Raw genomic sequence first — 21,023 nt, forward strand, 5'->3', positions numbered from 1 at the left:
GGCTAGGGTTTTTTTTTTGGGTGGGCTTTTTTATTTTTATAGGGCTATTAGATTAGGTGGAATTCTTTTTTATTTTGGATAATTTCGTTTTTTTGTAATTTAGTCTTTTTTGTTTTTTTGTAATTAAATACTTTATAATTTATAGAGTAGTGTTAGGATTTTTTTTTAATGTGTAGTTTATTTTTATTTAATTGGTAGTTAGTTTAATTTTAGTTTAAAAATTATATTAGTTTAATTGTTAGTTTAAACTTAGTTCTTTTAATTTGACAGGTAAGTTTTAATTTAATTTAAGATAGAGAAATAGTAATTTTAATATAAATTTAGGGGGGAGTTAGGTTTAGGGGTTACTAGTTTGATTTAGTTTATTGCGATGTGGGGGGCTTTCGGTTTAGGGGTTAATAGTTTACTTTAGTATATTTCATTGTGGGGGGTTTGCGTTTTAGGGGTTAATAGTTTTATTATATGGCGGCGACGTAGGGCTTAATAACTTTAGTAAAGTGGGGGCGATGTGGGCGGACGGCAGATTAGGGGTTAATAATATTTAAATACTGTTTGCGATGCGGGAGGGTGGTGATTTAGGGGTTAATAACTTTATTATAGTGGTGACGATATCGGGGAGCGGCAGAATAGGGGTTAATAATTATTTCTAGTGGCGGCGATGTCGGGAGCGGCAGATTAGGGGTTAATACGTTTAATATAGTATTTGCGATTAGTGATGTCGCGAACCTTAAAATTTCGGTTCAAACGGCGGACTCGAACTTCCGCTACTGTTCGCGAACCCGCAAACCGCCATTGTCTTCAATAGGCAGGCAAACTTTAAAACCCACAAGGACTCTTTCTGGCCACAATAGTGAGGGAAAAGTTGTTTCAAGGGGACTAACACCTGGACTGTGGCATGCCGGAGGGGGATACATGGCAAAACTCCCATGGAAAATTACATAGTTGATGCAGAGTCTGGTTTTAACCCATAAAGGGCCTTAATCACCTAACATTCCTAAAACATTTTTTGAATAACGTGCTTTAAAAGATCAGGTATGATGTTGTATCGATCAGGTAGTGTAAGGGTTACGCCTGCTTCACAGTGACAGACCAAACTCCCTGTGTAACGCACCGCAAACAACCGCAAACAGTCCATTTGCATAACCACGAGATAGATAGATTTGATAGATAGATACATAGATTACATAGATCAATAGATGCAATATACATATGATAGATACAAATTACATAGATCAATAGATGCAATATACATTTGATAGATACGAATTACATAGATCAAAAGATGCAATATACATTTGATAGATACGAATTACATAGATCAATAGATGCAATATATATTTGATAGATACGATTGATAGTTAGATAGATTCGATAGATAAATAGATAGATTTGATAGATATATAATTTCCCTGACAGAGTATAACAATAAGACATGCGGTCTGGGACCTGTGGTGTGTTAAGTAGTACTATTCTTAGCAGTTTACTACCTGTTACTCCCCCTACCGGGGGAGGTCTATATGGCCTGCATTTTTGGAACAGGGAGATGGAACAAGATGATTGGTCTGTCCTCCTACTTCAAATTTGGCCTAAACACAAGTGGGTGTCTCAAATCAGTCTGGCCACGAGATAGATAGATTTGATAGATAGATATACATAGATTGATAGTTAGATAGAATCAATAGAAGATAAATAGATAGATTTGATAGATATATAATTACCCTGACAAAGTATAATAATAAAACATGCGGTCTGGGACCCATGGTAACTAGGTTGTGTTAAAGTAGTACTATTCTTAGCACTTTAATACCTGTTACTCCCCCTATCGGGGGAGTTCTATATGGCCTTGATTTTCGGAACAGGGAGATGGAAGAAGATGCTTGGTCTGTCCTCCTACTTCAAATTTGGCCGAAACACAAGTGGCTGTCACAAAACAGTACGGCCATGAGAAAGATAGATTTGATATATAGATATACATATATTGATAGTTAGATAGAATCGATAGAAGATAAATAGATAGATTTGATAGATATATAATTACCCTGACAAAGTATAACAATAAAACATGCGTTCTGGGACCCATGGTAACTAGGTTGTGTTAAGTAGTACTATTCTTAGCACTTTAATTCCTGTTACTCCCCCTATCGGGGGAGGTCTATATGGCCTGCATGATTACCCTGACAAAGTATAACAACAAGACATGCGGTCTGGGACCCATGGTAACTAGGTTGTGTTAAGTAGTACTGTTCTTTGCAGTTTAATCCCTGTTACTCCCCCTATCGGGGGAGGTCTATATGGCCTGCATGATTACCCTGACAAAGTATAACAATAAAACATGCGGTCTGGGACCCATGGTAACTAGGTTGTGTTAAGTAGTACTATTCTTAGCAGTTTAATCCCTGTTACTTTATATTCCCCACACAAAATAACAAGGGCACTATTGAGGCAAACTTCTCGCTTATCTTAGTCTTGGTAGATACTTATTGGGTCAGTATCCTTACTTATTTATATTGTGAGAAGTGGTGCTAGCATTAATTACTTGAATTCTACAAACCATTGGGATCCAGAATCCCTGAAAGAGAAATGCTTGGATAGCACTCTGTGCCCAGAAATAGTAATTTTAATATAAATTTAGGGGGGAGTTAGGTTTAGGGTTTACTAGTTTGATTTAGTTTATTGCGATGTGGGGGGCTTTCGGTTTAGGGGTTAATAGTTTACTTTAGTATATTTCATTGTGGGGGGTTTGCGTTTTAGGGGTTAATAGTTTTATTATATGGCGGCGATGTAGGGCTTAATAACTTTAGTAAAGTGGGGGCGATGTGGGCGGACGGCAGATTAGGGGTTAATATTATTTAAATACTGTTTGCGATGCGGGAGGGTGGTGATTTAGGGGTTAATAACTTTATTATAGTGGTGACGATATCGGGGAGCGGCAGAATAGGGGTTAATAATTATTTCTAGTGGCAGCGATGTCGGGAGCGGCAGATTAGGGGTTAATAAGTTTAATATAGTATTTGTGATTAGTGATGTTGCGAACCTTAAAATTTCGGTTCGCGAACGGCGGACTCGAACTTCCGCTACTGTTCGCGAACCCGCAAACCGCGCAAACCGCCATTGATTTCAATAGGCAGGCGAACTTTAAAACCCACAAGGACTCTTTCTGGCCACAATAGTGAGGGAAAAGTTGTTTCAACTGGACTAACACCTGGACTGTGGCATGCCGGAGGGGGATCCATGGCAAAACTCCCATGGAAAATTACATAGTTGATGCAGAGTCTGGTTTTAACCCATAAAGGGCCTTAATCACCTAACATTCCTAAAAAATGTTTGAATAACGTGCTTTAAAACATCAGGTATGATGTTGTATCAATCAGGTAGTGTAAGGATTACGCCTGCTTCACAGTGACAGACCAAACTCCCATGAGATAGATAGATTTGATAGATAGATACATAGATTACATAGATCAATAGATGCAATATACATATGATAGATATAAATTACATAGATCAATAGATGCAATATACATTTCATAGATACGAATTACATAGATCAATAGATGCAATATACATTTGATAGATACGAATTACATAGATCAAAAGATGCAATATACATTTGATAGATACGAATTACATAGATCAATAGATGCAATATATATTTGATAGATACGATTGATAGTTAGATAGATTTGATAGATAAATAGATAGATTTGATAGATATATAATTTCCCTGACAGAGTATAACAATAAGACATGCGGTCTGGGATCCGTGGTGTGTTAAGTAGTACTATTCTTAGCAATTTACTACCTGTTACTCCCCCTATCGGGGGAGGTCTATATGGCCTGCATTTTTGGAACAGGGAGATGGAAGAAGATGATTGGTCTGTCCTCCTACTTCAAATTTGGCCTAAACACAAGTGGGTGTCTCAAATCAGTCCGGCCACGAGATAGATAGATTTGATAGATATACATAGATTGACAGTTAGATAGAATCGATAGAAGATAAATAGATAGATTTGATAGATATATAATTACCCTGACAAAGTATAATAATAAAACATGCGGTCTGTGACCCATGGTAACTAGGTTGTGTTAAAGTAGTACTATTCTTAGCACTTTAATACCTGTTACTCCCCCTATCAGGGGAGTTCTATATGGCCTTGATTTTCGGAACAGGGGGATGGAAGAAGATGCTTGGTCTGTCCTCCTACTTCAAATTTGGACGAAACACAAGTGGGTGTCTCAAATCAGTCCGGCCACGAGATAGATAGATTTGATAGATAGATATACATAGATTGACAGTTAGATAGAATCGATAGAAAATAAATAGATAGATTTGATAGATATATAATTACCCTGACAAAGTATAACAATAAAACATGCGTTCTGTGACCCATGGTAACTAGGTTGTGTTAAGTAGTACTATTCTTGCACTTTAATCCCTGTTTTTCCCCCTATCGGGGGAGATCTATATGGCCTGCATGATTACCCTGACAAAGTATAACAAAAAGACATACGGTCTGGGACCCATGGTAACTAGGTTGTGTTAAGTAGTACTGTTCTTAGCAGTTTAATCCCTGTTACTCCCCCTATCGGGGGAGGTCTATATGGCCTGCATGATTACCCTGACAAAGTATAACAACAAAACATGCGGTCTGGGACCCATGGTAACTAGGTTGTGTTAAGTAGTACTATTCTTAGCACTTTAATCCCTGTAACTCCCCCTATCGGGGGAGGTCTATATGGCCTGCATGATTACCCTGACAAAGTATAACAACAAAACATGCGGTCTGGGACCCATGGTAACTAGGTTGTGTTTATATTAGTACTATTCTTAGCACTTTAATCCCTGTAACTCCCCCTATCGGGGGAGGTCTATATGGCCTGCATGATTACCCTGACAAAGTATAACAATAAAACATGCGTTCTGCGACCCATGGTAACTAGGTTGTGTTAAGTAGTACTATTCTTAGCACTTTAATACCTGTTACTCCCCCTATCGGGGGAGATCTATATGGCCTGCATGATTACCCTGACAAAGTATAACAACAAGACATACGGTCTGGGACCCATGGTAACTAGGTTGTGTTAAGTAGTACTGTTCTTAGCAGTTTAATCCCTGTTACTCCCCATATCGGGGGAGGACTATATGGCCTGCATGATTACCCTGACAAAGTATAACAACAAAACATGCGGTCTAGGACCCATGGTAACTAGGTTGTGTTAAGTAGTACTATTCTTAGCACTTTAATCCCTGTAACTCCCCCAATAGGGGGAGGTCTATATGGCCTGCATGATTACCCTGACAAAGTATAACAACAAGACATGCGGTCTGGGATCCATGGTAACTAGGTTGTGTTAAGAAGTACTGTTCTTAGCAGTTTAATACCTGTTACTCCCCATATCGGGGGAGGACTATATGGCCTGCATGATTACCCTGACAAAGTATAACAACAAAACATGCGGTCTAGGACCCATGGTAACTAGGTTGTGTTAAGTAGTACTATTCTTAGCACTTTAATCCCTGTAACTCCCCCTATTGGGGGAGGTCTATATGGCCTGCATGATTACCCTGACAAAGTATAACAACAAGACATACGGTCTGGGACCCATGGTAACTAGGTTGTGTTAAGTAGTACTGTTCTTAGCAGTTTAATCCCTGTTACTCCCCATATCGGGGGAGGACTATATGGCCTGCATGATTACCCTGACAAAGTATAACAACAAAACATGCGGTCTAGGACCCATGGTAACTAGGTTGTGTTAAGTAGTACTATTCTTAGCACTTTAATCCCTGTAACTCCCCCTATTGGGGGAGGTCTATATGGCCTGCATGATTACCCTGACAAAGTATAACAACAAGACATGCGGTCTGGGATCCATGGTAACTAGGTTGTGTTAAGAAGTACTGTTCTTAGCAGTTTAATACCTGTTACTCCCCATATCGGGGGAGGACTATATGGCCTGCATGATTACCCTGACAAAGTATAACAACAAAACATGCGGTCTAGGACCCATGGTAACTAGGTTGTGTTAAGTAGTACTATTCTTAGCACTTTAATCCCTGTAACTCCCCCTATTGGGGGAAGTCTATATGGCCTGCATGATTACCCTGACAAAGTATAACAACAAGACATACGGTCTGGGACCCATGGTAACTAGGTTGTGTTAAGTAGTACTATTCTTAGCACTTTAATCCCTGTTACTCCCCATATCGGGGGAGGACTATATGGCCTGCATGATTACCCTGACAAAGTATAACAACAAAACATGCGGTCTGGGACCCATGGTAACTAGGTTGTGTTAAGTAGTACTATTCTTAGCACTTTAATCCCTGTAACTCCCCCTATCGGGGGAGGTCTATATGGCCTGCATGATTACCCTGACAAAGTATAACAACAAAACATGCGGTCTGGGACCCATGGTAACTAGGTTGTGTTTATATTAGTACTATTCTTAGCACTTTAATCCCTGTAACTCCCCCTATCGGGGGAGGTCTATATGGCCTGCATGATTACCCTGACAAAGTATAACAATAAAACATGCGTTCTGCGACCCATGGTAACTAGGTTGTGTTAAGTAGTACTATTCTTAGCACTTTAATACCTGTTACTCCCCCTATCGGGGGAGATCTATATGGCCTGCATGATTACCCTGACAAAGTATAACAACAAGACATACGGTCTGGGACCCATGGTAACTAGGTTGTGTTAAGTAGTACTGTTCTTAGCAGTTTAATCCCTGTTACTCCCCATATCGGGGGAGGACTATATGGCCTGCATGATTACCCTGACAAAGTATAACAACAAAACATGCGGTCTAGGACCCATGGTAACTAGGTTGTGTTAAGTAGTACTATTCTTAGCACTTTAATCCCTGTAACTCCCCCTATTGGGGGAGGTCTATATGGCCTGCATGATTACCCTGACAAAGTATAACAACAAGACATGCGGTCTGGGATCCATGGTAACTAGGTTGTGTTAAGAAGTACTGTTCTTAGCAGTTTAATACCTGTTACTCCCCATATCGGGGGAGGACTATATGGCCTGCATGATTACCCTGACAAAGTATAACAACAAAACATGCGGTCTAGGACCCATGGTAACTAGGTTGTGTTAAGTAGTACTATTCTTAGCACTTTAATCCCTGTAACTCCCCCTATTGGGGGAGGTCTATATGGCCTGCATGATTACCCTGACAAAGTATAACAACAAGACATACGGTCTGGGACCCATGGTAACTAGGTTGTGTTAAGTAGTACTGTTCTTAGCAGTTTAATCCCTGTTACTCCCCATATCGGGGGAGGACTATATGGCCTGCATGATTACCCTGACAAAGTATAACAACAAAACATGCGGTCTAGGACCCATGGTAACTAGGTTGTGTTAAGTAGTACTATTCTTAGCACTTTAATCCCTGTAACTCCCCCAATAGGGGGAGGTCTATATGGCCTGCATGATTACCCTGACAAAGTATAACAACAAGACATGCGGTCTGGGATCCATGGTAACTAGGTTGTGTTAAGAAGTACTGTTCTTAGCAGTTTAATACCTGTTACTCCCCATATCGGGGGAGGACTATATGGCCTGCATGATTACCCTGACAAAGTATAACAACAAAACATGCGGTCTAGGACCCATGGTAACTAGGTTGTGTTAAGTAGTACTATTCTTAGCACTTTAATCCCTGTAACTCCCCCTATTGGGGGAAGTCTATATGGCCTGCATGATTACCCTGACAAAGTATAACAACAAGACATACGGTCTGGGACCCATGGTAACTAGGTTGTGTTAAGTAGTACTATTCTTAGCACTTTAATCCCTGTTACTCCCCATATCGGGGGAGGACTATATGGCCTGCATGATTACCCTGACAAAGTATAACAACAAAACATGCGGTCTAGGACCCATGGTAACTAGGTTGTGTTAAGTAGTACTATTCTTAGCACTTTAATCCCTGTAACTCCCCCTATTGGGGGAGGTCTATATGGCCTGCATGATTACCCTGACAAAGTATAACAACAAGACATGCGGTCTGGGATCCATGGTAACTAGGTTGTGTTAAGAAGTACTGTTCTTAGCAGTTTAATACCTGTTACTCCCCATATCGGGGGAGGACTATATGGCCTGCATGATTACCCTGACAAAGTATAACAACAAAACATGCGGTCTAGGACCCATGGTAACTAGGTTGTGTTAAGTAGTACTATTCTTAGCACTTTAATCCCTGTAACTCCCCCTATTGGGGGAGGTCTATATGGCCTGCATGATTACCCTGACAAAGTATAACAACAAGACATACGGTCTGGGACCCATGGTAACTAGGTTGTGTTAAGTAGTACTATTCTTAGCACTTTAATCCCTGTTACTACCCCTATCGGGGGAGGTCTATATGGCCTGCATGATTACCCTTACAAAATATAATAATAAAACATATGCTCTGGGACCCATGGTAAGGTTGTGTTAAGTAGTACTGTTCTTAGCATTTTAATACCTGTTACTCACCCTATCGGGGGAGGTCTATATGGCCTGCATGATTACCCTTACAAAATATAATAATTAAACATGCGGTCTGGGACCCATGGTAACTAGGTTGTGTTAAGTAGTACTATTCTTAGCACTTTAATCTCTGTAACTCCCCCTATCGGGGGAGGTCTATATGGCCTGCATGATTACCCTGACAAAGTATAACAGCAAAACATGCGTTCTGGGACCCATGGTAACTAGGTTGTGTTAAGTAGTACTATTCTTAGCACTTTAATCCCTGTAACTCCCCCTATCGGGGGAGGTCTATATGGCCTGCATGATTACCTTGACAAAGTATAACAACAAAACATGTGGTCTGGGACCCATGGTAACTAGGTTGTGTTAAGTAGTACTATTCTTAGCACTTTAATCCCTGTAACTCCCCCTATCGGAGGAGGTCTATATGGCCTGCATGATATATAATTACCCTGACATAGTATAACAATAAGACATGCGGTCTGGGACCCATGGTAACTAGGTTGTGTTAAGTAGTACTATTCTTAGCAGTTTAATCCCTGTAACTCCCCCTATTGGGGGAGGTCTATATGGCCTGCATGATTACCCTGACAAAGTATAATAACAAGACATACGGTCTGGGACCCATGGTAACTAGGTTGTGTTAAGTAGTACTATTCTTAGCACTTTAATCCCTGTTACTACCCCTATCTGGGGAGGTCTATATGGCCTGCATGATTACCCTTACAAAATATAATAATAAAACATATGCTCTGGGACCCATGGTAAGGTTGTGTTAAGTAGTACTGTTCTTAGCATTTTAATACCTGTTACTCACCCTATCGGGGGAGGTCTATATGGCCTGCATGATTACCCTTACAAAATATAATAATTAAACATGCGGACTGGGACCCATGGTAACTAGGTTGTGTTAAGTAGTACTATTCTTAGCACTTTAATCTCTGTAACTCCCCCTATCGGGGGAGGTCTATATGGCCTGCATGATTACCCTGACAAAGTATAACAGCAAAACATGCGGTCTGGGACCCATGGTAACTAGGTTGTGTTAAGTAGTACTATTTTTAGCACTTTAATCCCTGTAACTCCCCCTATCGGGGGAGGTCTATATGGCCTGCATGATTACCTTGACAAAGTATAACAACAAAACATGTGGTCTGGGACCCATGGTAACTAGGTTGTGTTAAGTAGTACTATTCTTAGCACTTTAATCCCTGTAACTCCCCCTATCGGAGGAGGTCTATATGGCCTGCATGATATATAATTACCCTGACATAGTATAACAATAAGACATGAGGTCTGGGACCCATGGTAACTAGGTTGTGTTAAGTAGTACTATTCTTAGCAGTTTAATCCCTTTTACTCCCCCTATCGGGGGAGGTCTATATGGCCTGCCTGATTACCCTGACAAAGTATAACAACAAAACATGCGGTCTAGGACCCATGGTAACTAGGTTGTGTTAAGTAGTACTATTCTTAGCACTTTAATCCCTGTAACTCCCCCTATTGGGGGAGGTCTATATGGCCTGCATGATTACCCTGACAAAGTATAACAACAAGATATGCGGTCTGGGATCCATGGTAACTAGGTTGTGTTAAGAAGTACTGTTCTTAGCAGTTTAATACCTGTTACTCCCCATATCGGGGGAGGACTATATGGCCTGCATGATTACCCTGACAAAGTATAACAACAAAACATGCGGTCTAGGACCCATGGTAACTAGGTTGTGTTAAGTAGTACTATTCTTAGCACTTTAATCCCTGTAACTCCCCCTATTGGGGGAGGTCTATATGGCCTGCATGATTACCCTGACAAAGTATAACAACAAGATATGCGGTCTGGGATCCATGGTAACTAGGTTGTGTTAAGAAGTACTGTTCTTAGCAGTTTAATACCTGTTACTCCCCATATCGGGGGAGGACTATATGGCCTGCATGATTACCTTGACAAAGTATAACAACAAAACATGTGGTCTGGGACCCATGGTAACTAGGTTGTGTTAAGTAGTACTATTCTTAGCACTTTAATCCCTGTAACTCCCCCTATCGGAGGAGGTCTATATGGCCTGCATGATATATAATTACCCTGACATAGTATAACAATAAGACATGCGGTCTGGGACCCATGGTAACTAGGTTGTGTTAAGTAGTACTATTCTTAGCAGTTTAATCCCTTTTACTCCCCCTATCGGGGGAGGTCTATATGGCCTGCCTGATTACCCTGACAAAGTATAACAACAAAACATGCGGTCTAGGACCCATGGTAACTAGGTTGTGTTAAGTAGTACTATTCTTAGCACTTTAATCCCTGTAACTCCCCCTATTGGGGGAGGTCTATATGGCCTGCATGATTACCCTGACAAAGTATAACAACAAGATATGCGGTCTGGGATCCATGGTAACTAGGTTGTGTTAAGAAGTACTGTTCTTAGCAGTTTAATACCTGTTACTCCCCATATCGGGGGAGGACTATATGGCCTGCATGATTACCCTGACAAAGTATAACAACAAAACATGCGGTCTAGGACCCATGGTAACTAGGTTGTGTTAAGTAGTACTATTCTTAGCACTTTAATCCCTGTAACTCCCCCTATTGGGGGAGGTCTATATGGCCTAAATGATTACCCTGACAAAGTATAACAACAAGTCATACGGTCTGGGACCCATGGTAACTAGGTTGTGTTAAGTAGTACTGTTCTTAGCAGTTTAATCCCTGTTACTCCCCATATCGGGGGAGGACTATATGGCCTGCATGATTACCCTGACAAAGTATAACAACAAAACATGCGGTCTAGGACCCATGGTAACTAGGTTGTGTTAAGTAGTACTATTCTTAGCACTTTAATCCCTGTAACTCCCCCTATTGGGGGAGGTCTATATGGCCTGCATGATTACCCTGACAAAGTATAACAACAAGATATGCGGTCTGGGATCCATGGTAACTAGGTTGTGTTAAGAAGTACTGTTCTTAGCAGTTTAATACCTGTTACTCCCCATATCGGGGGAGGACTATATGGCCTGCATGATTACCCTGACAAAGTATAACAACAAAACATGCGGTCTAGGACCCATGGTAACTAGGTTGTGTTAAGTAGTACTATTCTTAGCACTTTAATCCCTGTAACTCCCCCTATTGGGGGAGGTCTATATGGCCTGCATGATTACCCTGACAAAGTATAACAACAAGATATGCGGTCTGGGATCCATGGTAACTAGGTTGTGTTAAGAAGTACTGTTCTTAGCAGTTTAATACCTGTTACTCCCCATATCGGGGGAGGACTATATGGCCTGCATGATTACCTTGACAAAGTATAACAACAAAACATGTGGTCTGGGACCCATGGTAACTAGGTTGTGTTAAGTAGTACTATTCTTAGCACTTTAATCCCTGTAACTCCCCCTATCGGAGGAGGTCTATATGGCCTGCATGATATATAATTACCCTGACATAGTATAACAATAAGACATGCGGTCTGGGACCCATGGTAACTAGGTTGTGTTAAGTAGTTCTATTCTTAGCAGTTTAATCCCTTTTACTCCCCCTATCGGGGGAGGTCTATATGGCCTGCCTGATTACCCTGACAAAGTATAACAACAAAACATGCGGTCTAGGACCCATGGTAACTAGGTTGTGTTAAGTAGTACTATTCTTAGCACTTTAATCCCTGTAACTCCCCCTATTGGGGGAGGTCTATATGGCCTGCATGATTACCCTGACAAAGTATAACAACAAGATATGCGGTCTGGGATCCATGGTAACTAGGTTGTGTTAAGAAGTACTGTTCTTAGCAGTTTAATACCTGTTACTCCCCATATCGGGGGAGGACTATATGGCCTGCATGATTACCCTGACAAAGTATAACAACAAAACATGCGGTCTAGGACCCATGGTAACTAGGTTGTGTTAAGTAGTACTATTCTTAGCACTTTAATCCCTGTAACTCCCCCTATTGGGGGAGGTCTATATGGCCTGCATGATTACCCTGACAAAGTATAACAACAAGACATACGGTCTGGGACCCATGGTAACTAGGTTGTGTTAAGTAGTACTGTTCTTAGCAGTTTAATCCCTGTTACTCCCCATATCGGGGGAGGACTATATGGCCTGCATGATTACCCTGACAAAGTATAACAACAAAACATGCGGTCTAGGACCCATGGTAACTAGGTTGTGTTAAGTAGTACTATTCTTAGCACTTTAATCCCTGTAACTCCCCCTATTGGGGGAGGTCTATATGGCCTGCATGATTACCCTGACAAAGTATAACAACAAGACATGCGGTCTGGGATCCATGGTAACTAGGTTGTGTTAAGAAGTACTGTTCTTAGCAGTTTAATACCTGTTACTCCCCATATCGGGGGAGGACTATATGGCCTGCATGATTACCCTGACAAAGTATAACAACAAAACATGCGGTCTAGGACCCATGGTAACTAGGTTGTGTTAAGTAGTACTATTCTTAGCACTTTAATCCCTGTAACTCCCCCTATTGGGGGAGGTCTATATGGCCTGCATGATTACCCTGACAAAGTATAACAACAAGACATACGGTCTGGGACCCATGGTAACTAGGTTGTGTTAAGTAGTACTATTCTTAGCACTTTAATCCCTGTTACTCCCCATATCAGGGGAGGACTATATGGCCTGCATGATTACCCTGACAAAGTATAACAACAAAACATGCGGTCTAGGACCCATGGTAACTAGGTTGTGTTAAGTAGTACTATTCTTAGCACTTTAATCCCTGTAACTCCCCCTATTGGGGGAGGTCTATATGGCCTGCATGATTACCCTGACAAAGTATAACAACAAGACATGCGGTCTGGGATCCATGGTAACTAGGTTGTGTTAAGAAGTACTGTTCTTAGCAGTTTAATACCTGTTACTCCCCATATCGGGGGAGGACTATATGGCCTGCATGATTACCCTGACAAAGTATAACAACAAAACATGCGGTCTAGGACCCATGGTAACTAGGTTGTGTTAAGTAGTACTATTCTTAGCACTTTAATCCCTGTAACTCCCCCAATAGGGGGAGGTCTATATGGCCTGCATGATTACCCTGACAAAGTATAACAACAAGACATACGGTCTGGGACCCATGGTAACTAGGTTGTGTTAAGTAGTACTATTCTTAGCACTTTAATCCCTGTTACTACCCCTATCGGGGGAGGTCTATATGGCCTGCATGATTACCCTTACAAAATATAATAATAAAACATATGCTCTGGGACCCATGGTAAGGTTGTGTTAAGTAGTACTGTTCTTAGCATTTTAATACCTGTTACTCACCCTATCGGGGGAGGTCTATATGGCCTGCATGATTACCCTTACAAAATATAATAATTAAACATGCGGTCTGGGACCCATGGTAACTAGGTTGTGTTAAGTAGTACTATTCTTAGCACTTTAATCTCTGTAACTCCCCCTATCGGGGGAGGTCTATATGGCCTGCATGATTACCCTGACAAAGTATAACAGCAAAACATGCGTTCTGGGACCCATGGTAACTAGGTTGTGTTAAGTAGTACTATTCTTAGCACTTTAATCCCTGTAACTCCCCCTATCGGGGGAGGTCTATATGGCCTGCATGATTACCTTGACAAAGTATAACAACAAAACATGTGGTCTGGGACCCATGGTAACTAGGTTGTGTTAAGTAGTACTATTCTTAGCACTTTAATCCCTGTAACTCCCCCTATCGGAGGAGGTCTATATGGCCTGCATGATATATAATTACCCTGACATAGTATAACAATAAGACATGCGGTCTGGGACCCATGGTAACTAGGTTGTGTTAAGTAGTACTATTCTTAGCAGTTTAATCCCTGTAACTCCCCCTATTGGGGGAGGTCTATATGGCCTGCATGATTACCCTGACAAAGTATAACAACAAGACATACGGTCTGGGACCCATGGTAACTAGGTTGTGTTAAGTAGTACTATTCTTAGCACTTTAATCCCTGTTACTACCCCTATCGGGGGAGGTCTATATGGCCTGCATGATTACCCTTACAAAATATAATAATAAAACATATGCTCTGGGACCCATGGTAAGGTTGTGTTAAGTAGTACTGTTCTTAGCATTTTAATACCTGTTACTCACCCTATCGGGGGAGGTCTATATGGCCTGCATGATTACCCTTACAAAATATAATAATTAAACATGCGGTCTGGGACCCATGGTAACTAGGTTGTGTTAAGTAGTACTATTCTTAGCACTTTAATCTCTGTAACTCCCCCTATCGGGGGAGGTCTATATGGCCTGCATGATTACCCTGACAAAGTATAACAGCAAAACATGCGGTCTGGGACCCATGGTAACTAGGTTGTGTTAAGTAGTACTATTCTTAGCACTTTAATCCCTGTAACTCCCCCTATCGGAGGAGGTCTATATGGCCTGCATGATATATAATTACCCTGACATAGTATAACAATAAGACATGCGGTCTGGGACCCATGGTAACTAGGTTGTGTTAAGTAGTACTATTCTTAGCAGTTTAATCCCTTTTACTCCCCCTATCGGGGGAGGTCTATATGGCCTGCCTGATTACCCTGACAAAGTATAATAATAAAACATGCGGTCTGGGACCCATGATAACTAGGTTGTGTTAAGTAGTACTATTCTTAGCAGTTTAATCCCTGTTACTCCCCCTATCGGGGGAGGTCTATATGGCCTGCATGATATATAATTACCCTTACAAAATATAACAATAAGACATGCGGTCTGACACCCATGGTAAGGTTGTGTTAAGTAGTACTATTCTTAGCACTTTAATCCCTGTAACTCCCCCTATCGGGGGAGGTCTATATGGCCTGCATGATTACCCTGACAAAGTATAACAATAAAACATGCGGTCTGGGACTCATGGTAAGAGAAATGCTTGGATAGCACTCTGTGCCCAGACTATATAGGTAGAGGCAAATCAATGCTAATTAAAATTTTACTTTTATTTGCTTTATTAAAAAATGGGTTAACACAAAAACATTTAAAATTTCCTCTATCGTGGGTAGCTATATGATATGTGAGATCTGTTATTCTCAATTTGGCCTGATACCAATTAATTCATTATTGGGTCTCACTGTATCATTAATACCATTCAGGAAGTAGTTTTATATCGAGGTTGTGGTGTGATTATGATACACTAGTGGTAACTTATTATTAATCACACTCTAGTCCTGGAGAGTAAATTCTGGCTGTCTCAGTGAAGTCACCTCACAGGTAATGAAGTTACCAAATGTTTTGACAAAGCCTAAACAGGCGAAATGCATCAGGGGAGTTGTGTGGGACAATGGGGTCCTGCAATCATTGTATGTTTTAATAGAAATCTATCGTAGTTTAAAATACCAATCATTAGTACCGCAATAATAGTTGACGGCTTAGCCGCAAAAGAGGTTGTGAGTGTTTGATCGCACTACAGTGGAGAGCAATCTGTGAACACAGAGACACAGTACCAATCCACATTTTTTCGATACAGCTAACGTTAATCTTATTGATAGCACGCAGCACTGTCCATATGCATTGGGGTTAATGATTGAATCTATTTCAGAACTATATATATTAACTTAACCCAATGTGCAAACAGTTGCAGTGTGTAATCAGAAAACAGATTAGTTTGATTACACAATGGAACTAATATAGCTTAAAGCATCCAACAATAACTAATCACCGGATTACACACCGGGGCAGATAAACATTCCTTATTACCGGATTAGATACCGGGATAGATATACACTTTTATGTAAAAGCTACAAGGATATTGAATGATGCGTGTATGATTTGGGTGCGCAACATATGTAGCAATCCATGTTACAAGCGTACATGAGATGAACAACTGATGGCAGTACCTGATAGAGATAAATAGTGGCTACACTGCACATTAATAATTAGCAGCTTGAGGACAAAGAAAAATATCGGTTAATAACCGCACAGGGTAAACCTAATGCTCGGACAATGCGCAATCCACATAAGTTACAAATCCCATAAGTTATAGCAACCATTGGAATAAGGTTCCATAGTCACTAAATAACTGCACTTGGCAAACCTAATGCTCAGATAATGTACATTATTGTGCTGAAATATTGAGGCTTATTACAAATTCTACTAGGAACAATTTCCTGTATATATATTTTTTAGCCCCAATTGAATATTCAAATCAATACAGTGTGCACTAACAGAACATACTATTGTATACAAGTTACAAATCTGAAAAGTTATCGCAACCATTGGAATAAGGTTCTATAACAAGATAATTATATTGTGATTAAAGATAAAAAGTAAAGCAAATAATACAGCTATAACAAATGTTAAAATAAGGTTCTACAACAAGACACCTATATTGTGATTAAAGATAAAAATAATACAGCTATAACAAATGTTGGAATGAGGTGCTTACTGTGGGTAAAACATTCAAGCTAGATTATCATGCAATCTATGTGTAAAATGACAACAATTAAATTCACACAAGTGAAAGCAGTACATTAAATTTATTGAGCAGTTTAACACGCATGAGAACTGTTACATCCCATGTGAGAATGAAAGCCACAAGAAGACAATAAAATATATATAGAGACACACTGAGACAAATAACAGTGACACTGAGTTGGGCACAATTTTATTCACACAAAGTGTACACCACAACACAAGACGAATTATAGTCTATCTACAATTGGATCATCATTATATCCTGTCAGAATACAACTGTCCCATTCCACCCTTTTAGTAATATGGAGTGCTAATGTGCCACACGATGATAGAAAATGTATTTACGTTAGTTTGAATCAATACATGATAACATAATCCATTTGGTAACTTCATTACCTGTGAGGTGACTTCACTGAGACAGCCAGAATTTACTCTCCAGGACTAGAGTGTGATTAATAATAAGTTACCACTAGTGTATCATAATCACAACACAACCTCGATATAAAACTACTTCCTGAATGGTATTAATGATACAGTGAGACCCAATAATGAATTAGTTGGTATCAGGCTAAATTGAGAATAACAGATCTCACATATCATATAGCTACCCACGATAGAGGAAATTTTAAATGTTTTTGTGTTAACCCATTTTTTAATAAAGCAAATAAAAGTTAAATTTTAATTAGCATTGCCTCTACCTATATAGTCTGGGCACAGAGTGCTATCCAAGCATTTCTCTTTCAGGGATTCTGGATCCCAATGGTTTGTATAATCCCTGTTACTCCCCCTATCGGGGGAGGTCTATATGGCCTGCCTGATTACCCTGACAAAGTATAATAATAAAACATGCGGTCTGGGACCCATGGTAACTAGGTTGTGTTAAGTAGTACTATTCTTAGCCATTTAATCCCTGTTACTCCCCCTATTGGGGGAGGTCTATATGGCCTGCCTGATTACCATGACAAAGTATAACAATAAAACATGCGGTCTGGGACCCATGGTAACTAGGTTGTGTTAAGTAGTACTATTCTTAGCACTTTAATCCCTTTTACTCCCCCTATCGGGGGAGGTCTATATGGCCTGCCTGATTACCCTGACAAAGTATAACAATAAAACATGCGGTCTGAGACCCATGGTAAGGTTACTTCCTTTTGCACAATAGAGTACAGGTATGGCATCGATTTTAGGAACCCGGAGATAATTTTTAGGAACCGGGAGATGGAAAAAGATGCTTGGACACCCAGTACAGGTCGTTCTCCTTCAACCTTTTTATACTTGGGTCCCCGACCCTCAACAGGCACAACAGCATGAAACACCACATATGCCATCCTTTTGCACAATAGAGTACAGGTATGGCATCGATTTTAGGAACCCGGAGATAATTTTTAGGAACCAGGAGATGGAAAAAGATGCTTGGACACCCAGTACTGGTCATTCTCCTTCAGCCTTTTTATACGGGTGTCCCCGACACTCCACAGGCACAACAGCATGAAACACCACATATGCCATCCTTTTGCACAATAGAGTACAGGTATGGCATCGATTTTAGGAACCCGGAGATAATTTTTAGGAACCGGGAGATGGAAAAAGATGCTTGGACACCCAGTACTGGTCGTTCTCCTTCAGACTTTTTATACGGGTGTCCCCAACCCTCCACAGGCACAACAGCATGAAACACCACATATGCCATCCTTTTGCACAATAGAGTACAGGTATGGCATCGATTTTAGGAACCCGGAGATCAATTTTAGGAACCGGGAAATTGAACAAAAAACATGCTTGGACACCCAGTACAGGTCGTTCTCCTTCAGCCTTTTTATACGAGGGTCCCCGACCCTCAACAGGCACAACAGCATGAAATACCATCACACATATGCCATCCTTTTGCACAATTGAGTACAGGTATGGCATCAATTTTAGGAAACTGGAGACCATTTTTAGGAAGGAACCGGGAGATGGAAAAAGATGCTTTGACACCCAGTACAGGTCATTCTCCTTCAGCCTTTTTATACGATGGTCCACGACCCTCAACAGGCACAACAGCATGAAATAACACATATGCCAACCTTTTTGCATAATCGAGTACAGGTATGGCATCGATTTTAGGAACCCGGAGATCATTTTTAGGAACCGGGAGATGGAAAAAGATGCTTGGTCGGTCCTCCTACTTCAAATTTGGGGCACTGCGCGTGCAATCTACTGTGCCACCAGATATGAGTGGTGTGTTAAGTAGTACTATTCTTAACAGTTTAATCACTGTTATGTGCCTTTTTTTTGGTTTGGGTTTTGTAGCCACAGTGCAGCACCAGAGGCCAGAAAAATTAGGCATGTACAAATGCCTGAAAAATTTGGTATTGTTGCAGCCGCTGCTGTAACAGCGGCCAGAAAAATTGATGTTTGTTTGACAGTTAGAAAGTGCCCTAAAACATTGCGGCTTGAACCCTAGTTGTTGGCGGATAAGTCACGCAAGTCATCCGGCATTTGAAGATAAAATACAGCAGCGTGTGTACCATTTGTAGCCCAAGGCAGCTCGTCATCTCATCATGCCTTTTTTACTCTAATGTATTGCACAATGTCAGTCCCTTTGGAACCATCCCTCATTCATTTTAATAAAGGTGAGATAATCAAGACTTTTTTGACCTAGGCGACTTCTCTTCTCAGTGAAAATACCTCCTGCTGCACTGAAGGTCCTTTCTGACAGGACACTTGAAGCGGGGCAGGCCAGAAGTTCGATTGCAAATTGGGATAGCTCAGGCCACAGGTCAAGCCTGCACACCCAGTAGTCAAGGGGTCCATCGCTCCTCAGAGTGTCGAGATCCGCAGTTAATGCGAGGTGGTCTGCTACCTGTCGGTTGAGTCTTTCTCTGAGGCTGGATCCCGAAGGGCTGTGGCTTTGCATAGGAGTTAAAAAGGTCCGCATGTCCTCCATCAACAACACATCTGGAAAGCATCCTGTCCTTGCCGGTGTGGTCATGGGAGGAGGAGGAGGATTACTTTCATCTCTTCCCCTGTTAGATTCCCGTTGTGCTGTGACATCACCCTTATACGCTGTGTAAAGCATACTTTTTAATTTATTTTTGAACTGCTCCATCCTTTCCGACTTGCGGGAATTCTGTAACATTTCAGTCACTTTATGCTTATACCGGTGGTCTAGTAGCGTGGACACCCAGTACAGGTCGTTCTCCTTCAGCTTTTTTATACGAGGGTCCCTCAATAGGCACGACAGCATGAAAGACCCCATTTGCACAAGGTTGGATGCCGAGCTAATCATGTCTCGTTCCTCGTCCTCACTGATCTCACTGAAGTTATCTTCTTCCCCCCAGCCACGTACAACACCACGGGAACCAGATAGGTGACAACAACGAGCACCCTGGGATGCCTGTTGTGCTTGGTCTTCCTTCTCCTCCTCAAAGCCACATTCCTCCTCTGACTCCTCTTCCTCACAATCCTCTTCCTGTGTTGCCGCTGGTCCAGCAAGCGATGCTGATAAGGCTGTTTCTGGTGGTGATGGACACCACAACTCTTCCTCTTCCTCTTCAGGCTCATCTACAGCCTGATCCAGCACTCTTCGCAGGGCACGCTCCAGGAAGAAAACAAATGGTATGATGCCACTGATGGTGCCTTCGGTGCGACTGACTAGGTTTGTCACCTCCTCAAAAGGACGCATGAGCCTACAGGCATTGCGCATCAGCATCCAATAACATGGCAAAAAAATCCCCAGCTCCCCAGAGGCTGTCCTAGCACCCCGGTCATACAAATACTCGTGAACAGCTTTTTTTTGTTGGAGCAGGCGGTCGAACATTAGGAGTGTTGAATTCCACTGTGTCGGGCTGTCGCAAATCAAGCGCCTCACTGGCAGGTTGTTTCGCCGCTGGATATCTGACAAGTGCGCCATGGCCGTGTAGGAACGCCTGAAATGGCCACACACCTTCCTTGCCTGCTTCAGGACGTCCTGTAAGCCTGGGTACTTATGCACAAATCGTTGTACAATCAAATTACACACATGTGCCATGCACGGCACGTGTGTCAACTTGCCCAATTTCAATGCCTCCACCAAATTACTTCCGTTGTCAGAAACAACTTTGCCAATCTCCAGTTGGTGCGG

The sequence above is a fragment of the Bombina bombina genome, chromosome 6, assembly GCF_027579735.1.
Source record: "Bombina bombina isolate aBomBom1 chromosome 6, aBomBom1.pri, whole genome shotgun sequence".
Lineage (NCBI taxonomy): Eukaryota > Metazoa > Chordata > Amphibia > Anura > Bombinatoridae > Bombina > Bombina bombina.